The sequence below is a fragment of the Strix uralensis genome, chromosome 2 (assembly GCF_047716275.1).
Source record: "Strix uralensis isolate ZFMK-TIS-50842 chromosome 2, bStrUra1, whole genome shotgun sequence".
Classification (NCBI taxonomy): domain Eukaryota; kingdom Metazoa; phylum Chordata; class Aves; order Strigiformes; family Strigidae; genus Strix; species Strix uralensis.
In genome coordinates, this window is record NC_133973.1 from 54,778,668 (window position 1) to 54,805,753 (window position 27,086).

The following is a 27,086-nucleotide window of genomic DNA, read 5'->3' on the forward strand; positions in this document are numbered from 1 at the left end:
ATGACAAATGTATATTTTGACTATTGGGGGGAAGTTGAAGGTGGTGGATAACTGGGGAAAAGTAAGGGTAAAGTGGAAGAAGAAGGAAGAGAAGCCAATCAGAATCAGTATCTCTTGTATTACACTGTTGGTCAGATGGCTGCTGAGGGCAATATTAGCTAAGAAAAGGTCAGTTGCCATTTTGTTGAGATAGAGTTGATTTTCTGTTGGCTTTATGCTTTCAAACACAATTAATTGTTTATTTATGTGATTTATTGCCTGGCTAACTGAAGTGCAACTGATTTGACATGCCTGACCTGTTCAGCGGAACGAACTAAAATAAAGCACACTGTATTGGTCTTATATAGTGTCACCTTATATGCATATTCACACCACTGATATGCAACTAAAAAAGCCAAAAAGCAAAGAAAATAGAGGAGAGACTGAAGGTCCAGTCAGAAAACTGGTCTGGAAAGTCACGCTATACTTGGTGAAGCCAACGCATCTCTGAAGGCCAACTGGGGTAGCATATTCTACTTCTGTCAAAGCCATCAGTCATGCAAGGGGCAAGGTCTGACCACACATCCTCTACCTAAAGAAAAATTTGTTAAGCTTCAATTTTAACTCATCTTATTAGATATTTGTATCATTACACTAAAAGAGTATAGGCAGACTTTTCAAAAGGGGGGATTCAAGGCTTTGGTTGCTTGTCTGTGCTTGGACCGACAAAAATAAAATTAAGTTAGAAAGTTAAAAAAGAATTAATGAGGAGCTACATAAGGTGAAAATTAAATATTCTGTCACAAACCAGCATAATTTTATGCTCTTTAGATATAACCACTTAAAGGAATTTCCCACAATTATTTTTTGCTTCAATAAAACATGTTCCAAAGTTAAACTCCAGAAATTATTTATTCGATCATGAAACAGTCTTTATCTATAGCGTTCATATTTCTGAAAAATTACAGTTCATTTTTAAGGTCTGTAAGCTACAGTTTTGGAAATCTCCACAATTACTCTCCATTTATTATTCTCCATTGTTATTCTTGAAGAGTTTATAGCTTATAGTTTTAAAAAAACCAACCTCCATTCTGTCTAACAACAGGATTCCCTCTAGTTTTTTTCTATTCTACCTACCATATTTTGGGGAATCTAAAAATGCATGATAAGAAATTTGATTTATTTCAAGAATCTCATGATCACATCTATGCTATCCAAGCATATGAGTAGACAGAAAAGCCCACAGTTGTTAGCTATGGGATAAACTGCAGCCCTGGGATAACCACTCCATGCTCAGCTGACCTCTTCAATTACGTTCAACCCACTAATTTATGTTTCTCATGCAACATAAGATTACTACCAACCCTGCCTACCGTGGTCCAGCTACCTTAGAGAGTTGCCTTTAAAAAAGAAAATCAGCTTTTCCTGAAAATCTTTTTCAGCTCTTTTCTTGGATTAAACCTGTCCAGGTGCCAGTGTAGGTAAGATTCATCCTAGACTAACAAGAGCTTTCTTAAACCAAAAGGTCAAAAGATTTTTTTAGGGGACAAGACTTTCTTATAGGATAATCACTTGCATTTGAAGGATGCTAGACCCTGGACCATTCATTCAACATTTGAGGCTATAATAAGGCCATTTGGAGTATCTGGACCCAAGCATGTTACACATATAGAAAGCGGGTGTCAAGCACCATGTACAGTCCCCTCATCACTAGAGAACACATCTTCTATAAAACACATGCTACATACAAAACACAGCACAAGAGAAATAAATATTTAATCAGCAGTGTTTTGAACTGTAGTACTCAGTCACGACTCCACATGGCTCATTTTAAAACATTCTCAACTCATGACGACAAAACTTCATACCACAGCACATCACCTTCTACTTCCAGTAGTGTTAGCAAATCCTATATATTGTAAATGCTCAACCTTGCACAGCACTGGAGACTGTCAATCGTACCATATGTATTGTAATGGAAAAACAATGGAATCACTGACCATGTACTGTGATCTGTAAATTTTATAGCTTAAATCTATGTGTACGTACATATGTCCACATATGACAGTAGATTATACATCACCACACCTAATTGTGAACTACTTCTTTTAAACAACTTCTGAAAGATAGTGGCAAACCCTAAAAAAACAATTGCAGTCTTACTTCCCCCCTGAAATGTATTCCCGCCATTAAGAATGTGACTAAAATTAAAAAAAAATCTATTAGAGATATTTTATTTCCTTTCCTACTCACTTAACCACAACATAATTATTTCTCTTTTAAATCTATGTACTTTTAGAGTCACTCAACACCAAACATCTGCAACTCCAAGCGTGGACAACAGCTGCGGACATTTTGGATGCTCTGTCATCTGACCAGCTAACACCAACCAACACCAGAATAAAATATCATGCTTCTTTCATTTTCTGACATTAGAATCAAATGGCAAGAACAAGGCTAAAACCTGAAAACTGCAATGGGAATTTCAGTGATTCATCTCTCTGTCCTTCCCCGTGCCTCATGTGGTGATTGTATTTGTTCATTCTCCTTACTCCTCACAGCTACTTAGGCTATAACAAGGAGAGAACATAGATAGTTCGAGAATCAAATTACGGTGCACTATAAAGGTTAAACTTGTATTACTGAGTATCACACATCTCGGGCTACATAAGGCATTAATGTTCAGCCACAATGTCAGTCATTGACTTTGCCTGTGAACTTCTGAATGGAAATCACTGTCTCTCTTCTGCTTCCTTCTAGCTGAAAGAGAGGATGGGATGTGAAGGCAGACGAGGGATGTGGGGGACTCCCGGTATCTGAGCCATATGGAATAAGCAGCTCTGTTCTTTGTATGTGTCCTACGGCTAATATAGCATATGACTAAAAAGTATATATATTGCCTGTACTCACTCTTAAGAACTGAGAATGGAAATTAATTGTTTATGCAGATTTAAAAGCTTTTAGCAATTTTACATCCCAGAGGAGTACTAGATTTCTCTCTCAGTGAAGATGAATGAATTAGGAATTGACATATAATAAATAATAACATTTACAGGGAATGCAATTAAGAAAAACCTTTCTCTTAACCATAACTTATATCTGTTTCATTCACACCAAACATCAAATTTTGAAACTCTTGTTTTGAAATGCTTTGTTCTCTGCTATTTCAGAATCTTGTTTCACTTTGGGTCTCACTATTGATGAGAAAGGTCTGAATTTCACAATTATGGAGTGTGATGCCATGATTTGCAGGATGCTTCACACTACATTTTTGAAGTAAGAAAACAGAAATCAGTGGGTCAAAAACTAGCTACAAAGTGTAACAGGTTACCTCAAATGCCCTATTCAAAGCTAAGGAAAGTGGAACTCATCTTCAAATTCTAGCATCTAGGCTAGAGCAAAATAATCCAGCATTTGCATGTCTTTCATTATTATGAAGACTAAGGCAGTAATAATGAACAAAGAGTTTGCAAAGTCACTCTGTTGTAGTACATTTTGAATTATTTCAGAAGGATCATTTTGATTTGAGCTGTATATACATTTTCACATAAAACCTGTTCTATAGTAGTTATCTTCACCTAGGAAAGCTCCGAATTTCACTTCTCCAGACTTTTATAATGAGCAACAGTTCTGGTGGAAAAGACCAGTTTGCCCCAGAGATCCACCTAGATTTATTTCCAGGGCTGGAGATGCCTTCTGGAGGGACCTCAGTGGGACACAGTAGACCCATCTTGTCAACCCAGTGTTGCCTCATCCTCCGCTGTTATCACACAGTCCCACACAGTCTGCCTCCAGGTCCTGCAATGGTGCCAACCTGTCTGAGTGGACGTGGGGAACCTTGATAAGGTAGTGGACAAACTCAGTATTTATTGACACCCATGAAACAATGCAGAGGGAGAGGGGGAGAGAGGCTTTAAGAAGAATATGCCTTTCCCCAAGGCTATTTTTGTCACAGGAGAAGCAGTGCTGTGCAAACACAGACACACAAGCTAAAAGCCCATGCAGACCAGCTCTTCTGAACTGGAGGACTCCTCCAGCAAGAGCCATGGTGTGTGGGGCTCTTCCTCCTCTGTTTCCAAAGGCAACATTGTAGCACATAAACTATAGGCAACGTTTCCATAACTCAGTAGCTTCTAACTGAGAAGTACAATAGATTAAACCAGGTTGGAAGACATACTACTGTGGGCAGATCATTTCTGGCCTCTTGATTACATCTACCCATAGATGAATGTTGTTTTAGCAGCAGGTGAAGAATTTGACCTCTCCAAGATTATAAGGAGACTATTTTCCAGACAATTTTTAGGGGAAGACAGAAAATCATACTTTCTCAAGAGGTTGCTAATACATGGCACAAGAACTGCTTGAAGGGTGGCAGTGGGATTTCAGTCTCTGCCTGTCCAGCTGGCTGCACTGACCTCCAGGAAGTCTCTCCAAAGATCCTGTACACACCTAGTGATGGGTGATCCTGTCATCATGCTATGCAGGCAAGGCAGAGTATGCCACGCATGGCATTACATCCCCAACTCCATCTCAGAAGACAGTTGCAGGAATGCAGCAGGCAAAGATATATAGCAAGAGGCTCATGAAATCAGGTATGGTATCACAAAGGTGAGGTGTGGGGTCCTAGTTTGGGGAGGAGGGGTAACATTGCATGGTATATAGATATAGAAGATGGGACATGAGGCCAAGGTCTTGTTTTGGGAGTGGACACATGAAGAACAAGCCAAGAGATGAATGGGAGCATCAGCTTAGATGCTGTTTTTTTCTGGGGATGACAGCACCGAACACAAAGACTGTGGTGTTCAGATCTTATTTTTGGAGCTAGGGAGGGTGCACTGGAATCCCTGGTATCAGAAGGCAGAGGGAACACACTCGTGTTTGGAAAGCTGGTGGCTGCTTCTTCTACCACTGTTAATGGTACTATCTGCCCTTAACCTCACTGTCAATGCAGTGAAATACTCTTGACACCCAAGCAACTTCAACTTGTGAACTCCTGAAACTCTACAGCTTAATTTCAATAGCCCTGCTGTTTCACTAGGTCCTTAAAATTTAAGTTTGCCATTAAATTTATGAGGACTTGCAGCAGCTGAAGCAATCTGCACAAGAATCTGGTAAATTTACAGGATTTCTGTTCAAATGTCTGAGCCCTAAAAACTGTGCAAGTAATGGATGCTTGAAATGACCACTGCCACATAAAGTATAAAAGATATAAGCATGGGATTATTACTGCACTACAGGATCAAACAGCAGCAGAAACACAGCTGAGAGAAAAGATAGTCTGATTTGAACATAAATAACTTCAATAATAGCATACAGAAAATTACTGTCAAAGCAAACTGCATTTTATATAAATGTTCTTCTTTCTTTTAAAGGTCTGCCATGGTGTGAAAGTCAATCTTTAAAATTGTCACAGTTTGCAGCTGGCACTAATTGGAACCCTTGTTGGCAGTCTCTGTAAGGGGCCAAGAAGCGAGCATGTCTGCAGGCTGAATTACGCTCGCTTCCTCTGACAGAAGTGGTCCCTTCAGATCAGGGCTGTGGCACACTGGTGGGCTTTCATACAGGAGATGCCATTTCAGATACCTCTGCAGTAAAGGCTTTGAGAATAAAAAAGCCTCCTGTTCTCTAAGGCTGTTCACCTGTCAAGCTTTCACATGTACCAAATTCGCTCCATTTTCTCCTTTATTAGCACTGTGGCAAGGTGAGCCCTATAAAGAAGTTGTTCTTGAATTTCAGTGCTTTATGAAGACCTATATTTACCTGTAGCCAAAATAATCCTCCTCTCCACAAATACCCAAAGTTTTCTGGTTGCTTATATTCTCAACTTTAAGGCTATGATCTTTGTGACTGAGTTACCAAAATGTTAGTCAAACAGTCAATACCTGTGCACGTTGTACAAGAGTGCCTTGGTAAGGCTGCTTGAATTATCAACATCAGCGTTACGCGGCTATCTAACTGCTGAGTAATGTTACCTGCAGTCCTCTACCAGACAGTGTCTTACCAACTCCTTCTTAGTACATCGGCCTTCAATTAATTCTGGAGTGCAACTCTTAATATCAGCAATATGCAGAAAACTCTACATTGACTGGACCCCCTTCCTTAAGCAACCATTTTCCTATTTACACAGATCCATGACAGTCTCCCTCAGCCCCTGAGAGAACTTGGGGTTAAACCTCAAGACGGAGTAGAGGAAGTATTAGGAGTTACTAACACTGGAGCGGTCTACTGCAACAGAATCATTATTTGTTTGTTCTGGCCTGTGTAAAAACTGAGAGGCAGATGGGCATGCATGCATATTTGACAGACCACGACTTTCACCAAGTCTGACTGTTAGCATGCTACTGCCACACGATCACAGCATAAATGACTTCACACTGGATGAAGATGACATGCTGCCAAGGAGAAAAATGTAGCACTTACTCCCCTATTAATTAATTTTTCAGCTGCCCTCTTCTAATTAGACTTTCTGCACATTAGTTTTAAAGGATCAAGGACAGATAAAGTGGGATAATATTGGTCTCTCAGGTCACTCATCCAGGCCACCATTTCAGTGCTAGTTTTCCTACCATTAACTGCCAAAGCCTCAGAAGCTCTGAGAAAAAGTTAATTCTCAAAGTGTAATGAACAAAGTGTAATATAAGCCAGCCCCAAGATGTCTATTGATGAGACATCTTTAGGAATGGTGTTATGAAGCTACAATACAACACTATCAAAGTAAAATATTTACAGAACAGGGTGGCCTCACCATGGTAAGCACAGTTCCACTCTCCTAAAAATTTCTCTTCTTTATTTGTTAGACTATGTTGTTTCCATCAGACTGCAATGGCATTTCTGTGGGGATTTTGAGCGAGCCCTTTCAGACAGGGTTTCTAAGTGAGCTAAGTGCAATTCTGTTTTCCTCTTCTGCTGCTGCCCATGCACAGAAGCCAGGAGGAATGCAAAAGCTGCCCACTGCACACACTACTCAGGTACATTAAAACACATGCAATTAACTTGGGATTACTTATCTTTTGCACTAACATACTTACTGAGGACTTCCAGGAACTTGGACTGTATTGAAACACTGAAGTTGCAGAAGAAAATGCACAACCTGGTAAATTCTACCTGTTCCACAAAATCCAGCCTAATGCTGACATGAAACAATATGCTTTGAAACAGTGACATGAACCAATTCTCTGGTGTAGCCACCAGAGACCTAGCAATGATTATGAAATCTATTCCGATTATTCCATCATTTCTTAAATTCAACCTTCAACAATAGAGCCATCATGACTTTGTTACAGTTGCATACATGGTCACAGCAAAATCTAATTTGAAAAATGTTAAATGCAATTACAACATTCTTCTGATTTTCTAAATTTTTGTAAAAATATCTGGATGTTCAAACTGTATTCAGAGTTCATCTACCTGGGAGAGGGAAAGAAAAGCACCACAACAGCTTGAGTGTTTTTCTGTACAGGTCCCACATGTTCCTCTACATTATCTGAATTAGATTAAGAGAGGCTTTCTTGTGCTCTACTGAATTTCCAGCAGTTCCTTAGACATCTTGATGCAGTCACATATCCACTTGAACTTTTACTTCAGTAGTGGAAACAGACAAAATAATGGAGCTTAAAGAACTGAAGGAAATGATGAGGTAACTTTCCAAACCCTGAGAATTCGTATTATTCCATTCACTTATCTCAGTGCAAAAGAGAGATTAACAATATGATCTAGTAATTGAAAAGGATGCTTCAGAGAGCAAATGTAACTCTAATATTCACATAATGAAGCCCTGTTGGTTTCTTATTTCTCTCCTTTCAGAGACACTATGTAAATTTTCACTTAGGAAAGAAATTTCCCCTCCTGACAGTTTATTTTTAATGTCTGTTTTTGCTGACACTATGTTAGAAAGTAGCAGTCATCCCTTTACTTAATTTTTTTCTCTAGTCTGGCTGCAGCAGACCTCTCATGCCCCATAGGAAGTGCAAGTTTTGATTTCATCGATGCTGGGCTACTTCTCTTCATTTTAAGTGGCAGAGCAGCATGCTTTAGATGAGGGCATCTTGACAATGGGGAAAAAAAGAATAAAAGACAAATAATAATTATTTTAATAGTCACTCAGTATCAGGGAAAAAAATCAGTAGCAAAAGACCAACAGCTATGGTGATGGTTTGACAATAAATTAAATCAGGCTTCCAGTACTGGATTGAAAAATCTGTGGCCATGCGCTGCATAGCTCTGGAGCAGTGTGTGAACAGTGTCTATTGGTACCAGCATGCTCAGAAACTTCAATAAAAACAGATTTTATACAGGATCAGGTATTGTCTTTCCTTCAGCAAATGCCATAAAGTTAGCACAGCAGCCAACAAAAACTTCATGGCAGATCTAATGGCCAGTTTCACAGAAATGTAACTCCATGCCTAGGTTAAAACTGCACTGGTGATTGAACAAGCAAGGTGCAGCTCTGCTACCACAAACCATGAAACCAAAGGTGGACTGAGAAGTGACTGCTTATGGCCACAACGGCATGAAAGGATGACAAGTGTGATAGTCACAGCATCTTCTGGCAGCAGGCAAAGCAATGCTGCTGCCTTCCACAATGAAACCCTGCCTCTAGCAGAGCTCTTCTTTGCCTACCAAGTCTTGACAAAGGTTAGGCAGTTGATATACTGATATTAATGTAATGCAAATACTGCTTCATTAGTGCTTCTGCTCTCCTAACAGTCTTCCCCTAATCTGATTTTTGTCATAGGTGGGCATACTTTGGACAGAGAGTAGATATAGTGTACATGCTGGTGCAGCATTTTCCACAGTGAAATTTGGTCAACCTAGATAGTGTGGCAGTTAAGAACTCAATAAAAAGACTAATTTAATAAAATGCATTATCTAATGCCAAATACTTTGAATAAATAATTATGGCAATGAATTAAAATAAACACTGGTATAAACTTCTTTTTCCTTGCTGAGAAACAAGGAAATCACGTACTCTAAAATCACATTTCACATTCATTGGAAATAAGGAAATGAAATAGAAGGTAGTTGAAGCTGTCAGAAACTGTAGAGGAGTGATGACTGTATCAATAAGTTTGCAAAAGAGATCTATGTGAATTACATATTAAAGATGAGGAAGTATTAAAAAGAGAAAATCTTAAAGATATTTTTATCATGTGACAAATTAACAACAAACTTTATGATCAGAGCTTCATTTTCATTTATACTGAAGCATTAGAAAACATTACAGCTGCTATTCATAATCTGTATGGCACTGGCATTTTCACTTTGAGGTTAAGGCATTGTGTACGTAGTAATGAAAGGTCAGGCGTTCACATACATCCTTCATTCCTGCAGCTATTCATTTTTTTCTTTTCCTTAATGCTTTTCAAAAAGATCAGATAAATTTTGCTGATTAAATGTTAAATGCTCTAAAGCATCTTGTTTTAGAGCTATCTGAGTTTTTATTAATAATGCATAACATTCACATAGGGCTATTTTGTGTCAGAAGTCCTTCACAGACATGATTTTAGCTCTAAGTAATCCAGCCAATAAAGAGAAAGAAATTAAGAAGAGGAAGACACATTCAGAAATGAGATAAAGCTCTTGAATTCTGAAGAATATTGTATTTTCAAGCACTATATTATATACTGGTCTCAGTTCAATATTATTGGCTTTATTACTATTCCTTAAGAAAAACACATTTATTCAAAGAGTAAATGGTATTTTTCTTTCAGATGCCTGAACACTATTATTTTTGCTTTTAAGCCTTACCTGCTTTTTTCAAACCTGGCCATCTGATCCAATCTAAGAGCATCTCTATTCTTTGTTATGGAACACATTGATATTAATATGTTTTAAATAATTAAAGATTGACGGAAATAGTTTTAAGAAATAAATGTTCAAAAAACCCCAAGAGTCATTCAATTCCTCATAAAGAAAAGTTTCAGTGCTCAGTGGCTTGAGTTTTGTGGGCATCATTATTATTATTATTATATCTGCAAGGTTAGACAATTGATGGGACACTGAGCTGCAGGGACTAAACACAGAATGCTTTTTGCTTACTAGGTCTGGAACAGAATATTAGTTGGTCAAAGGCAAAAGACGTATCCATGTGCCACTGAAGTAGTACAAGTGATGGCAAATATGGTTTTATAATGATTTGGACAGACAGCCAAAGAGGCAACTCTTCTTGAGCTACCATGGATGTAGCACAGTAATTCAGACAGCAGCAGCCCCAACATGCAAACTCTTTGGCTCTATTTGTGTCCTCACACATTATTTAATATATTTAAGATGTAGACTGAAATGAGGAGAAATTCAATCATAATTGTTGCCAGCCAATTAACCACTTGCTTCTGTTAAATGGCATCAGTTATTAAAAAGTCCTGCCATGAATATATACCATATATCCAGAATGTTTAAAATTCAAAGATCCACCCCCTTTTTTTTAAAGGATGTATTTATTTATTGTCCTAAAATCTATAAGATATTACTTTAAAAACCTATTCTATTTAAATCTCTGTCCAACTTTTCAAAATCATAGTTAGTTTTCATTTAATACATATAAATATTTATGCTGGTTAACTTAGTAATATATTTACGTGGTTATACCCTTTATTTTTCCCCCCTTTTGTATAACTAGAACTACATAATTTGTTTTACAATTTCCTTGGGACAAAGAATCACTAATACAAGTCTCACTGAAAAGTTACAAAGCAAATGTATGCTGCACATAAATGTGGTCCTTAAGATAAAAAACACTTAAGCAGAAATTCTTCCTTGATAAATGCAAAAATATTGCAAACTATAGTGGGGGGGAAGGAATGCTTGAAAAAGGGAGAAGAAAATTACCCTGCAGACACAAACGAAGCATAAAATGCTGAACGGTTGCGTTCTTCTATCCACACAGAAAATGAAGACATAATTGCAGTGCAGTTGGACGCACCAATGTGAAATTTAGTCTAGATACAATGGGTAACAACAGCAGTAAAAATACGATGCCACTCTCTTCCATATTAGTTATACCCCCCTGAAAACGCCCACACTTGCCAAGCCGGTGCTTCATTATCCGTACCAGCCAGACTGAAGTTCACTCGGGGATATGATTTGCACATGTGCTGCATTCAGGCCAGCCCCAGCCCCAGCCCCAGCCCACCGTCTCTGCAGCACTGCCACACTCTCCACTGCAGCAAAAAATAAAGTGAAAATTAACCAGTTTTATCACTGTCCTCTCCTGCTCCTTAGAAGCTGTGGGTAACAGTCAGGACTGAAGAGAAGGACAGTAAAATGTGTCTCTGCTCTTTAGGAAAACGGTGAGGGGGAGGAGGGAAGTTGTTCATGGAGGAGGCGAATACATAACTCATCATATAGCTGCAGCCAGAAGGTGGTAGGAGGGAAGATGGATATTGGTATAGGGAAAAAAGAGGAAAGGACTGGCTTCGTGTGACTTGCTAATTTAATTTTATATGTATTTTCTAAATAATTTATCTGCTATACTTGTATTTTTTCAGCTAGATTTACATCCCCTGTGGCTTCACGGGGCACTTCTGTTTCCCCAGAGAGTACGGGGCCCCACTGTGGATGGCAGGACCTGCTGGAGCTGTGCTGGCCTGCACAGGGGGGTTTGCTGCCCACGGGGTCGGGGAGGCAGCACGCCATGCCCTGGCACAGACACTGCCCTCAGAAGGCCACAGCCTCTGCTCCCAGTATAGCCACTCTACTGTATCGAGCAATTATTTGACACAAAATGCTTAGGCAAGCAAAGTTGTCTTATGGAAGTGCTCTCTAAGCACAAGCTGTTATAGCCCAGGGGTGAGGGCACACCACTGCTGCTGCCTCTGGCTACAGCTCTGAATCAATCTGTTAATAACCATCTCACAGAATCACACAGAATCACAGAATCATCTAGGTTGGAAAGGACCTTGAAGATCATCCAGTCCAACCGTTAACCTAGCACTGACAGTTCCCAACTACACCATATCCCTAAGCGCTATGTCGACCCTACTCTTAAACACCTCCAGGGATGGGGACTCCACCACCCCCCTGGGCAGCCCATTCCAATCTCCTCTGGGCAGAAGCCAGCGCTGCCAGCGTGGGCTGCCAGTGACACTTGCCTCTAAATTGCAAATGGGCCGAGGTGAGAGACTGCAGCTGCAAGGCTCAGGCCAGCCAGCACCCATCCTAACAGGACTTCAACAGCGAGATTCACCTCAAGCTGTCTAATGGCATGAGGTACCACAGCTTAATGTACTTCTTTAGATGCTTTCTGTAATCAGAGAGACAGCTGCAAATAGTTTCTCCCATCTTCAGCATGTCTACAGCTGACTAGTTTCGGCTAAAGGCCCAACTTTAAACAGCTGAAGCTCATAGAGGTGAATTTTTAATCAGGCATGGGAGCAGTTTTATTCTTCAAAAATGACCCTGGCCTGTCACATGGACCAAAGACCACCAAGCTGCTCTGTGGGCTGCACACAGGGTTTTAGGCACCTCAACTCCGCTACCTGACTTTGGACGCTGCAGGGCTGGCTCCTGTAGTCTGAGTCAACTCAAGTATGCTGCATAAAAATGTCTCACATATAAGCAAACACAACAATTTCAATGAGTATGAAAAGTATGCACTGTCAAGGTTTCCCTTCTACAAAATAACTCCTATAAAGAACAACCTTAGGGGTTTGCAGTTTTCTGTAACAGCTTATACTTCTGTTTCATTGTTAGTATGTTGAGGACTTTAATTTAAAGCTAGTTGATGAAGTCGTTAGGCACCACAGATATCCCTCACTTCAGCTGCAATCATGAGATAAGCATTAAAAAGAGCTTCAGAAGTCTTATCTTCTTCATTTGTACACACTGACAATGATCTATCTGCACAAGAATAAATTCCTTGTTCCAAGGACATGCATTAAAATTCAGTTCTCAAAGGGGATATAACAGAAGATTTAGCATGCAAAGGATACATGTTCTTTAAAGGCTATATGTCAAACCGCAAGATTAAAAATAGACTTGTCAAAACTGAGTCTGACAGAAATCACTGTAACATCTCCTATGTTCCAATGGACATAATATTCTTCATTATGTAGTCACATAGTAATTTTCCTGGGCAACCTGGAGACTTCTCTGGAGTCTAATTAGACTGCAAATGTGCTTTTTAAAGAGCAAATGAAAACATTTTAAAATTACATTTACTGCTGATGCAAAGTGCTAGATTATGAGAATTGGCTGGCAGTTTCTTTACATCTACAGGTCAGTAGTTTTCTGCATACATGTAAGCAAGAAGAGTTAAGAGTCCATCCTCATGCATAATTTTAGCCTTTAGGTTGAATCTGTCAGCAAAAAGTGGATGACAGCAAGAACGAGATCTAAACAGATAGGTCACAGAACACTGATAATGCATTTTTATCACCTGCAACCCAAACTAGATATAAAACCAGTCAGGTGAATTTCACTAATTCCTCATGTCATGTATGGCAAGACAAGAATAAAAAAATAAAAAAGAGATCAAAATTATTAATCTGTGATTCCACAGAAAATGATCCAACTATTAAGTCTTTTAAACCTTGCAAATCCTTTTTAAACTTTTTTTTTTTTCAAGATATTTTTTCTTCCTTAATCTGTCCTATTCTGACTTTTTGCATTTCAGTGATGCTAAAAGATAATCTCATGGCATGAGCTCTTAGTCTACAAAGGATCAACAGTCACAAAACCGTATAAAGAAAAGAGGCAGGGGAGAGAAGTATCCTTATAGAATCAGATTCTCAAAGCTAATCATTAAAAAGAAAAGTGGAGGAGGGAGATCAGAGAGCTTTGAGAGGATTTATTTTGTTTGTTTTCCTCCCTCTACGCTCTCCCCAGATGCAGCTTCCTGAGAAATGTTCAAAGTTCATACCTTCCCTGTGGCTCCTCTGAAGATCCGATCTCCAGAAGGGAAGTTTCAGGAAGGTCACCTATGAAGGGAATCTTTGCCCCTCAAAATCCAGAAGTTCAGCATTTGAACCATGTACTATTATAATTTATAAAGCCAATTAGAAACAATACACTCTTCTAGTTCTAGTTCTTTGCTTCATGCTGTGAGACCAAATATCTAACTTTTGCTTTGCTGTTCTGCACGCTGCTGTTGCCAATACCATTAACCTATTTATTCAGCCTGATGCACCTCAACATTTTGCAAAATGTGGTGGTGACTGTACTTCACTCACAGTGCTGCTGCTACCTTGCTCTACATTGGGGCAGTGTCCCTGTCTGAGCAGAGGCCTGAAGACCTCTAACTTTGCTGGCCATAGGCAAAAAATTCCAGGTGTCCCAAAGGCCACGGATGTTTTGGTGGCTTGCACAACAAATTCATTGGTTACACAAAGCCAGCCACTGGAAATGCTTAAGGATCCCCACAGCTATGTTACGCTGACTTTAGACCTGTCTTTTATCTTGCTTCCAAACTGCTGGCTCTTGGGGAGGGACATGAAAGGAGTGGCAGGCTGTCTCAGCTGCCCCCTGAGCTTGTCATAAGGGGCAAGGGCAGAAAGGATGGCTCCTCTCCAACCTGCAGTCTTTTCTTTCTGTGTCCTAGTCTGAGAAATAGTCCAGCTCCTTCAGATGCCACCTACTGCCTGTTGGCCTACAAATTACTAAGAAGTAATTTGGAAATTTATATTACTCTGGAAATATATGAATCTGTGTTGGGTTTGTGTGTGTGTGTGTCAGGGTTTCGGTAGCAGGGGAGGAGCTACAGAGGTGACTCCTGCGAGAAGCTTCTTGAAGTTACCCTGGTTCCAAGATGGATCCACCTCTGGCCAAGGCTGAGTCAATTAGCAATTGTGGCTGCACCTCTGCAATAATGTATTTAAGAAGGGGAACCTGTGAGGAGGAGTTGGAGTTGTGAGGAGGAGTTGCAAGGAAGACACCTATGCAAACCCTGAGGTCAGTGGAAGAAAGGAGGAGGAGGCGGGGACATGTTCCAGAGCAGAGACTCCTCTGCAGACCGTGGAGGACCCCACACCAGAGCAGGTGGCTGTGCCCGAAGAAAGCCAGGACTCTAAGGGAAGCCCATGCTGGGGCAGTCTGTTGCTGTGAGGATTGCAACACGCAGGAGGGACCCATGCTGGAGCTGTTCATGAAGAGCTGCAGTCCATGAGAAGGACTCACATCAGAGAAGTTCATGGAGGACTGTCTCCTGTGAGAGGGACCCCACATTGAAGCAGGGGAAGAGTGTGAGGAGTCCTTCCCCCGAGGAGGAAGGAGTGGCAGAGACAGTGGGTGGTGAACTGACCGCAACCCTCATCCCCTGCCCCACTGGCGGGGAAGAGGGTAGAGAAATAGGGAGCAAAGCTGAGCTTGGGAAGAAGGGAGGGGTGGGGGAAGGTGTTTTCAAGATGTGGTTATACTCCTCACTGTCCTACTCTGATTAGTAAATTAGTGCTGGTGGTGGTGTTCAAATTAAATTGATGGTCCTTTTTTTTCCCCCGTCGAGTCTGTCTTTTGCCCATGACCATGATGGGTGAATCTTCTCTCCCTGTCCTTATCTCAATTCCCAAGCCTTTTGTTTTATTTTCTTCTCCCCATTCCTGAAGGGGAAAGAGTGAGCAGCGGCTGCATGGTGCTCAGTTGCCCTCTGGCCTTAAACCATGACAGAGTCCTTTCCCTTTGCACAATAAGGGTGAGATCCACACACAGAATCTTTCCCGTGCACTACAGCCGGGAAGGTGGAAGGGAAAGGGGAAGACAATGGTAAGTCTACAGTTTCCACTTGAAGAATCCATATTACATATATTTATTAAGGAGGTCTTTGATTACATTTGCAGCCAATAAAGGGAAGATAATATTGTTGGTTACAGTGTGTTGGAGAGAAGCAAGGAAAACAGGAATCCGTAGGTTCCTGTTGTGCTGCTTTTTAAGGAAAGAAAAAAAAAAGCAAGACTAGTAGTTGCCAAGAGTATTCAGAACTGTTGGGGATGTGCAGATAAATTAAGGGATGAAAAAAAAAAATGCTTATGCTTTTTCTAATTAAAAGGGTTGCAGAAATAAATCTTCCCCAAGAGAGAATATCCTGTAAACACGTCATTGTGTGGTCTCTCTGACCTTTCTCTGAAACAACTGGAAGCACTCGTATCAGACACAAAATGCTGAAATAAATGGACTTTGGATCTGATTTCATTTTGTAGTTCCCGAATCGTTGTATTCCCCTTCTAAGTGATTAATTTGTTTCATAAAAGCTTGTGATAATGCTCCCATTCAGAAGCTACCCAGTATGTACAGTACTGACATTTTTGGTTGACATTTGCTTCTCATCAAAGTTCTCCCGAATCTGAGCAATCACCACTGTTATACGGAGTATAAGTATCTCTTGTACGGAATGTAACTGCAAGTCCTGAATCTAATGAACTTTCTCTGCACAAAATGCTTAGCTCCGGAAGGAAGATGATTTCACTGAAAACCACATTACAATATACATTGTAAAGAAGGGTGCTATCAATTAACCACATATTTTGTTTTACTTATTTGAGCTCTATTTGAATAGGTCAGTATTTGAAATAGGGAGACATTTCTGATTCAGCCTGCTTTGAGTTCCCATCTCTAACACTGTCCTGAGGACTGGAAAATTAAACCAACTAACTTAAGGAAAGTAAAACCAGAAACATGAAAAGGAATGACATTTGATTTCAAAAACTTTCCCATTATTATTATTATTGAAAAGATGGTAGTGATGATGCATCTGAAGGTACTTCTTACAATTTATCAGATAAATGGTTAAACTACATGTAACGTTTGAGAGGAAGAGGATGAAGACAGATGTAGCAGAGGAGATGTGGCAAAGGCAGCTCTCCTGGGCATGGTCTCCCTTTCCTCCCCCTTTAACCTCTTTTCATAGTAAAACAGCCTCAGGAAAAAGAAGATGAACTGATTTGTATCACAAACTTTATCTCAGTGCTGTCAAACTCACGCATTAAATAGTGGTGTATCAAAGCCTCCCATGACTTAAAAGCCATGATGCTAGCTATGATAAACTTGTACCTTCTGTTTAAGAATTTTTGGTCTTTCAGAGCTCATGATTTTATGCTCTTTCTGCAGTCAACAGGACTGGGTTCTTCCACTTAAACAAGACTGGGATTTTCACCCATTCACATGAATGCCATGACTTATAACAAAATTACCTAATAGTTTAATTTGGACTCAAATATAGGAAAATAGAGGGAAGGGACTTCCAACTGCCTGCTATTGTTCAGTAACAACATAAAAAACATCCATTGTTTTTCTTTTCTCTGGTATCTAGAAAGCAAAATTGAAGGCTGCTATTGCAAGCTACAACAGCCCTTCCCTGCATTCCACACACCTCTGCACTGTGCCCCAGAGACGCTGGTGTGAAATTGGTACAAACAGAGGGTGATGCAGTGAAAAAATGATAGTAAAGCCAGTGCACAGACCATCCTACTGAGGCACAAAACAACCACAAAAATTTTAAACCTCTACATGTTTTCATTTATTGACAACTGTCATTTATTGTCATTTATATAGTGATAAAACCCAACACACTAAAAACTCCTCCAGTCTCACTCCTCTGCGTTTTTTTTCTGCAATATATAACATTACCTTAAAAATGGGTACTTGAAATATCTAATTTTCACCTCGTGTTTTCTGAAGACCTTGGTAGGCACCCAGTTTCAGAGAAGGGAGAGCGATGGGAAAGTGAAGGGAGAGAATTAGGGGGAGATATGGGAAAGGGTAGCCACCAGCAATGGCATGTCACAAAAACACTCCTTGAATTACCCTAAATTAAACAGGTAAATGCCTTCTTAAAGCATGTTATTCCACCATTTGACAGCTATATCTTAAATAAAGAAAAAAAAATCAGGCTACAAGCAGAGTCACTACAAGTAATCCATAGGGTAATCCATAAACAGTCTGATCCAAATTCCTTGAAATCCATCAAAAGATTTCCACCATCTTCAGAAGGCTTTGGATCAGACCCATTTTGCTGGAGGATGAACATTGGTCCTAAGTTCCCAAGAAAACTAAGCACAGGTGGCAAAGCAACACCTTTCCTGTTGCTTTAAAGAGACCTTTGTCAAATGTTTCCCTTAAAAAAACCTTAAGCAAGTAGGCACTTCTTCCCAGAAAGCAAATGATAAGTATTTCTAGAAGTAGGCAAACACATTTTAGCATTTATAGTTATGGACACATCATTTATAGATTCAACATACAGGGTATTAATCATGATCAGAGCTGTCCCTAAACAAAAAATAAACCGGGAATTATTCTCTGTGCCTGCAAAAACAAATCCATCATCTACCTCAGGTAAATAAAAAATAATTAATTTACAAAGCTGTAGAATTGCTTTATTTGCACTTAACTGTTTAATGACAAGGAGTTTTAACAGATCTGGCAGTGTCAGGATAGGGGGAAACAGCACTATCACTACCACTCTTTCATGTTTAATAATTGTAAAATGCTGTGTTTTGTTGCTCTATTTACAATAATAACAGTATTGTTAAACAGCTATCATAACAAATGTATTTTTGACTGAAAAGCCATTGACGTTTGTCTTTATAAATTAAGCTAGGCATACAAATCCATGTTTATAATGATATTACCTTCTTTGAAATAACAAAACAGTAGTGCACCATGAGCAGCAACCGGTATCCTACTGGGAAATTCATATTATCCTGCCTCATGCATCAGATATCTAAATGAACAGCCTTGACAAGAGCTTATTTTTTTCCCCTCATTGTTAATGACATATATGCAAAAGCACTGTAATTATTCTAAAGCAGCAGCTGAAGGAAGAACTCTCATGGAGATATTGGTAATCTGTCATGAAGACAGTACTATGAAGACAGCAGGCAATTCAAAATCCCAATATTTTTTGCTTTAGACAATTTAACTGTGCAGAAGCATCTATCAAATACTTATACAAGCACATATTGGAATAGTTTTTTAAAGTTTACTATTTACTCAGTAGACTATGATTTCTGTGAAATATACGAAGTGTAGCATATGATTTTTTTTAAAAATGTGCAGCAAAGTAGGTATTCAAAGTACCTACTGCACACTGCACTTTGGTAAAATGTCATCTTTCTGATCAAGACATTAGGAGTAATTAATCAGTACTGTAAATAAACTTTTACTTGCATAAAAACTAAGTCTTAGATCAGTAAATCCTAAAGATTAAGGCACTTTTGCCATAATCTTCACCACAGTACAACCAAACCAAATTATTATTTCTCCCTACTGTTTCTGACATTTAGAGCTATAATTGCCAAAACAGAACTTTTCCAAGCATTCAGTGCAGAAAAAAAATTAGTACTAAAAGCTGAAGGAAACACAGTGTAAACGGTGTATGTTCAGCACTGTGTACCAGAAAAGTAACTGCTGCATTTGACTTCCACTCAAAAAACTGCTCACTAGCTCCAGTGAAATAATGCACACCTCAAAAAAAAAAAAAAAAAAAAAAAAGAAGAAAAAAATCATGTTCTGCATAGCATCAGTATCTGGTGAGGTTGCAAGGCAGCAGAACACATCCAGTTATGGGCAAGCCTTTGAAAGATGCTCTGCATGATGGTAAGTGCAGGTAGACAGAACATGGGCATGGGTGGTAGTGAGCAAGAGACGAAGAGCTGAAAGTTACTGCTGTAAAATAGCACTGCTTGCTTTGCCACCTTGCTGGAAAAGTCACATTTTCCCAGTAACGACTGATAATCCCACAGGGACTGAGCATGGCTTTTTGAGCTGCTCATAGTCAGAATTCAGCTATGAGCTACGGCAGTGTTATTACTCCTACGCATTCAAAAGTCCGAAGACCAACATACAACTTACATATGACTTCCTACAAAACACAGACTCCCCTACTAACTATAGATGACGGGTGTTTTGTGGAGGCCTTAACTTCTGCTTGAGCTACAGCCCATCTTTCCAAACAGATACAAGATCCTCATTTAAAGACTTGAAATGATGGCCAATGACAATAGTTTGCTCGCTCTCATCTCTCTCAGCGTTACTAGCTGCAGTTTCATAGGGCTGGACTGTATTTTCCTGCCAAGCTGAAGAGGTGCCTGCTATCCAAGTCCTTCCTTGTTCAGATGTCCCCATTCAAATAAAGCTATCTTGATCTCTCCTGCTATAACCTAACGAGGCTGAGCTTCTTATTTCTCTCATATAAGGGACAACTTCTGGCTCATTTTTGCTGCTCTTCCCGAACTACATCCAATTATTGGCACAGTTTCAGGAACGGACAGCACTGCAGACCTTCTATGGTTATATATAAATTTTATATTGCCTTCCTACTCCCACTTGATATTCTTTTCTTTTTTATATCCTTTTAATATTCATTCTGTTAGCTACAACGTACTGCTCTGAAAGGTCAAATTCAATAAATTATTTAATACAATGGCAAGCTGAGGCACAAAATGCTGCCTCTTAACAGCCTCTGGTAGTTTCACCCTAGGCTGAACTTCAGTTCTGTGAGCCAAGGGGATCGAGACAGGAACACTCACAATAACAGCTTTAATTCACTTGACCTGAGCAACAGGCACATCCACCCTGCACTTCACCTTAGCCATGCTTCTGAAGCAAAGCTTTTACTACCAGAGGCCATATTCAACACACTGTGCTGGGAAATAGCACCTGCCTTGCAATGCCAACACATGACTTCCAAAGCTCCTTTCCCTAGATGTCTGAACTTCTGGAATTTGGCCAGCTATTGCCACGTGACAATGGTGGCATCCTCTAGAGATGGGAAGACCCAGCATGAGGTTACTGCAACACCATGCTGCACAGACAGTTAACTACAAGATGGTAGGCACCACAGGATTTCTTTGAGGCTGTTCTACCAAATGCTATGCATCATCAACAGCTTGCAAGGAAGTCAGCCCAAAAAAAGTGGACCGTGAAGGACTGCCATCCGCTAGTAAAAGCACATAATGGACAGCAGGACTGCCTCTCAGAGGCAGGCACCTTCATGCCCTATATGTAACCTTCTCCCATGATCTCCTCAATCACCTTCCCTTTCCCACAGTCTCTTCCCTGATCTTACGGTCCTATTCCCCAAAGATCCCTCTGCACCCTGCCCATGCAGCCTCTCAGCTCAAGGGCTGGAAAGCGTGATCTTGCAGGTCCTGGGCTCCACCACTCTCTTGGCCAAGACATGTTTCCACCTGCTCAGGAGCTGACCGCTGCTCTTTCAGTGCACAGTGCCATGGGCTGGAGTGAGACGAGGATGAGTCCATGGCCCCTGTCAGATGGCAGACGTGGTATTCAGTCCACAGGCCCAATGGGTGGACGCCTGGGCTTCATAACCCACCAGCAGAAGTTTTCTGATTGATACAGACCCCAAAATTCTTCCCTAGTAAACTCCTGGAAGTACAAGAGCCTGCTGCACACCAGCAGATAGCACCGTGAGGGCAGAAAATGCTGAGGCGTTTTGCTTGAGGATAGTGAGGGTAGCTCAGTATCCTCAGCAGTAATTTTGCTCCATCTGGAACACTCATTATCAAATACCAAAATGCTTAGTTTGTCAGCCTGAAGTACCAGCTTTGCCTTGGATCATGCTGACCTCCTGCTCTGTCCTCCTGAACTCCTCAGTGTCTCACAAGAGCTGTAGCTCTGGCTGTTGCTGCCTGACTTACAAAAGTCTCATGACACCCACAGCGTCTCCTGTGGGCGAGGCAATCCCCAAAGGGATTAAATTAACTGTATTAGGTATCTTTAGAAAAATGTATGCAGCATATATAAATATATCCATAGCTAACCTGTATATGTTGTGAACACCAATATTCTAAAAAACCTCCCCATAAAACTAGTAATACTCATAAAATTATAAGGGTTATAACCGCCCCCCCACCATGTTCACATCATTCTCTATTTTAACATGTATTTTCTTAGTAAAACAGAAATAAGGCATGAGTTTCTAATACTGGAGATAATCACAATGACCTGTCAGAATTGGCGCTTTTTATTTATCACTTATGTAGAGATACAGGAAATATTTCAAATAAATATTTAAAAACTCTAACACAACTCTCCTGATAACAGATCGGCTGTACAAACCACATATAATGTCATGATCAGGTTTTGGTTTAAAGGAGCTGCAGAACCTCAGGTTCTCGTTTCTAAGTAACGCACACATCCCAAATCCATGATAATAAAGCTTTATGAATCACATTCCTCTCTCTCTCTGCACATACACAAACCTATGCAAATGCATACATACAAATGCAGAAGACATACTATCCAGAAGACATACTGCATGCTTATGATATGTTATTTGTCCAATAAACAGCCTTAAGACTTATATTAGCAAACTGTATCCTCAGTCTGTGTACCTCAGAGCATAAATAATACAATCTCCTCTTTCTCCAACATAAAAAGGTTGCAAAACAGTGTGTTGGGTTTTCTTTCACTCTCATATGTCAATATGTGGTACAGTTCCTTCCTTAAACTCACAGCAGTTTGTATGAATTATTAATGAACTCAACAAGCCTGCTGGACACTGTAACATGACTATAATTGGTGTAGAACACTAAGAAATTGTTTCAATACTTTTTAAGGAGAAAAAAGCAGTATCTTTACTAATGCGTTTGTTCTAATATTTAATTAAAGGCTTTGAACACAAACAGAATTTCAGATAAAATGCAGAACAAAAGGGTGTTTCTGGACACAAAAGTATAATTTCCATGTAAAATTGAGCAGTAAGGAGAATGACACAAGATAAAGAATTAAAAAGAAACTGGACTGCAAACTCAATTAATGAATAGTTTTAATTTTTTGCTGTCTTCCAAAATTGAGAGTTGTTGCTATTATTCTTGATAAACTCTTAGGCAGATGGTATTTTCCTTTTAAGTCTCAGGCACACTGTAATGACGCAAAGAAAAGAATATTGAGTAGAAAGACAATGTATGGAACAAAGATTTCAGTGCAATGATTAAACCTCATGACTCCTACAGTTTTTATGAAATACAGATGACTTCAAGGATTTTAAACTGCTATAGCAACCAATTTTCTTCTCTAGAAGAAGAACTGCCTTTTTGCGTATTGCTTTCTGAGTAACAGACCTGCTGAAAAGCTGAAGTGATCATCATAAAATGGGTAAGTTCTGTGATATAAGATGACAAGACCTTTGCCTCTCCTGGAGTCTTGTTTGATTCATAAGCCGAACAAATTTGGTTTTAACTAAACCTCCAACCAAGCTGAATTACTTTATTTAACAATATAGACAGTGGACTGCAGGGATTTTTCCCTTGTGGAGTAAGTAAAATACATTAAGCTTTAGTCTGCATGAAGAAGAATAAGAGCTAACAGAACAATTAACATTTCAGCACATACTATGTAAGAAATATGCCTTTGGGGTAGTGGAGGTTAATGGCAATCTGGGTTTATCTCTGCAGTCTCTGTTTTGGTATTTGCAGTCTCTACCTCCATATTTCTTACTTCTTGGTTTCTCAGAACCAGTTCCTCTTGTTTTCTCAAAGTAAGACTAAGACCAACATCCTCTGGAAGTCACCTGCTGTGAAATAAATGTGATTCATCTTTCCCCTATTACTGTTGCTTCTGCCAGGAGGTTTGTGAAGACTTGGATGTTTCAAGTCAAGCAAAAAGTCAGAGGATAGTATTTTTGGGAAAAAGCCTAAAAAAACCTAAAGCAGGAGATAAAATGCTTATCTTACACTATTTTTCACATGTTGCTCGTAGTAAATTACAGATGATCAATTTTCATATCAGAAATCAAATCAGGACGAGTTGACTAATAAATCTACTGCATTAAGCTGCCTTTTGAAGCATTCAATATTTTTTAAAGGTGAATTTATTTTTAGCCTTTTTTAAAAATTTCTACTAGTTTTTGTATCAGATCTTTTGTTTAATGAGAAACTATTTTTCTCCTTTGACCTTCCACTATGACCCAGAGTAATCCTAATCAGTGGCAATATTTAACAGAAGAATCTCACTTTGAGAATCTCAGAAAATGTAAAAACATTCTCCGTCCCTTTTAACTAACCTTCTGATTGGTCATATCTAATAAAGTTAGATGTAGATACTCAATCTCTTGGCAATTTTGGGAGTCCTTGTTGGCTGTACTATTGCTAAATTAAAAATACGATCTAATTCTGTGTTCTAAGTTTTCTAGTCCATCAACCAACACAGAAGTCCCTACAACATTTCTATTCAAATTACATGACACTATCAATTGCTAAGAGAGACTCTGAGCTGCAAAATTGTTCTCATTGGAGAGAAGCAGGAAAGAGAAAGGACTTGCTAATGACAAGCTTGAACTTTTTGATCTTATTTCTCAATATGCTTGAGAAAGCTTCCAAAAAAAATTAGGCCTTGCCAACACAAACAGTTGTACAAATTTAAAGTCAACTGCTCTGAGAGCCAGATCCAATTTTCTTACAACACAATTAAGTGTAGACATCTCTGAATCGAAAAGAAGTTTGGATTGGGATAGTTTTATCAGACTTGTATTCAGCCAGGTACTTCTCATCTTAACTTTTTTTGTGATTTTCCAGCTCCATAGAGAAACTACAAGTTACTGGTGTCAGGCACTGTCACCCCCACATGCCTTTGGCTGACCGAAAGGCAATGTTGCTGTCAGAGCAGGGATATGAAATGGAAGTGTAGAGATAGCTGTTGTACCTGAACCCTAACGTTATGAGGGACAGCCACCTTATGGGTGCACACAGCTTCAGAAGGCACCATTCTTCATTCTATTGTACTTAATAGATTAAATGTAGTCTAGGAAGTAAATAGGATTATGATGCTAAAAGCTAACTCTGAGAGTCAGGAAGCCAGAAGGACATAGCATCAGGACACCAAAGAGACAGAGAAAGGTCTTGCGATCTTCAGGAACTCCTGAGTCAGCCTTCCATTACACAATTCATTAAAATGACACCATTGCACCAATGGAACATAAGCTACCAAGACCACTCCCTGAGAGTTTGCTCTGCATAGGGTTTTACCCATTTCCCAGTCACTCTCCTTATTTCCTTCCCACCCCAGGGAGAGCTGCTTCCACCTTAACAGGGGAAAAAAGTGCTCCCTTAACTGCAAACATGGGATTACACCACCACTCAACATGCCAGCTGCCCACAGTATCTAAGTAGCCCCAAGGAGAAGGGCTTAAGACCTCCATTTATTCATACTTTCCAATTACATGGTTCAAGATTTTTTAAAAGCTATTCATTTTTGCTTTTTTTCTCCCTCCATTCTCACTGTGTTATAAAAAAAAGACATACACAGCCACCACACTAACAGTTATGCTAGCTTTATTTTCTCCAATTTGACAAACAGATGAGTTTTTGTAAAATGCACAAAACCCTTCAAATACAGACACTGCCAGCAGCTTCTACAGAACTAACAACTAAAGACTAAAGGTATTTCAAATTCATGAAACTATACAAGAGATTGCAAATTGGTCACAGTATTTTCACCCTTCTCTCTCAACAGTTTAAATTACCTTTTACATTTAATATGAGCATTGGTGCATATAAAACTGCAACTCCCAAAAGAGCATTCCTTAAAAACAGGAGATTAAAATCTTTCTGCCTTTCCCTGATGCAAGGCGCCTGTAGCAGACACAAGCCTCCAAGGGTCAACTTACAAAACCTTAAAAATATCATGCTTGCCTTCCATCTCTTGACATCACCTTTGCTGTCTTTCTATCAAAATACAGCATTTGGGTATAATTCATAGCAACTGCAAGTCTTTTGCTTGATACTGCCATCTACCTTTCAGTCTTTTAAAGAAGTATTTATCACCCTGAAGCTATTTATGCAGCAGATAAAGACCAGATAATTTCTATGTCCAAATGTCTCAGGATAAAAGGGAATGCTGATGCCACCACTGTCCACACTGTGTGTAGCACAAGCCTTCACAAAGCATCACAGGCCTTATACCACGCAACTGTCATATCTTCTATAAAATGGCTATGTTTTCCATTACAATAGCTTCATTAGCTGATGCGTTTGTGCTGAATCAGTCAGCAGCTGACTGGAAGGATGAGGGAGTGGTAAACTTCCCAGTGAGGGCAGCCACACACTTTTGGAAGGGCAGAGTTGCTCTGTGAGTTCTGTGCATGTGGTGGTCAAGGCTTATCTGTCATCTTCATACAGTTACTCCTTGCTGGCAGCCCCAGATGCACAGCACAATCCTCTCCTGTCAGACCATACTGATTCACGAAGCCTAGAAATGGTACTGCACAGACTGGCGCTTCCCAAGCAATCTCCTGAAGCTGTCTCTGTCTTGTCTTCCTTCCTGTTTTCTGCTTTCTGCTGATTAAACTGCTCTGTATCACTGCTTGTCTTGTATATTTGTAGCTGTCCTGTAGTAATGTCCTCAAGGCACCCACACAAGCCACAGAATATTCAAGTACTAACAGCACGATGTGGAGGGCTGGCTTGCCCAACCTTTTATGATTTGGAAATGTCAGCCCAAAAGAGACAGTTAACAGGGTCGTGAAAGAGAAACCATGAGATTTCTATAGTTTGACACCTCCTCTCTAACCCTCCCTGCCCTAATCACAGGACATGAGATTTTTAGGTACCTTCTGATACATATTCCAACAGGAAGTAATCCTTTGATGCACAGGGCTTGCAGCAACAGCACAAAGAAGGGTAAACATCTATTGTAGAGCATGCAATATAGAGGAAATCCATCATGTGAAAGAGTTAATTCATAATAAACTCAAAGCTAGGTGTTCATTTGTATGACTTTCATGGGAACAATTACTTTGAAACATTCACATCTGTGTATCTGCCTTCAGAGTAAATCCTCCATGAAGACAAGCTAATGCTTTTGTTTAGTTGTATGAGAAGCGGTAAGCCTGCTTGTCAGAACAAGCTAATGAGAGCAACATGTGCTGGTTCACATCTGAAGAAGGTATTTTGTACAGTTGCCTGTGTTTTGGGCACAGCTGTTCCACATCTCTGTCCATACCCTTGCATTTAGTTACCATAAAGCAACTTGTTACGGAACAGCTGACCTGAAATTCATCATGCTGACTCCTCTTTCTAGAGGATAACAGGATAAGATGATGACACAACACTTCAACCAGATGACACATCAAGCCTTGGAATTTCAAAAAGACCCTAGACTTGCTAACTCCAGGGGGCATCCACCATGGTGAACATGAAAAGAAACTTACAAATTAAGTTCTC

The 27,086-nt window shown here is 39.7% G+C and overlaps 1 protein-coding gene across 6 annotated transcripts in view; it reads right to left on the bottom strand.

Annotated features, from left to right (window-relative positions):
- Positions 1-27,086, bottom strand: part of FRMPD4 (FERM and PDZ domain containing 4) — a 360,814-nt gene that overhangs the window by 32,894 nt on the left and 300,834 nt on the right. The gene's annotated exons all lie outside the window — the stretch shown is intronic.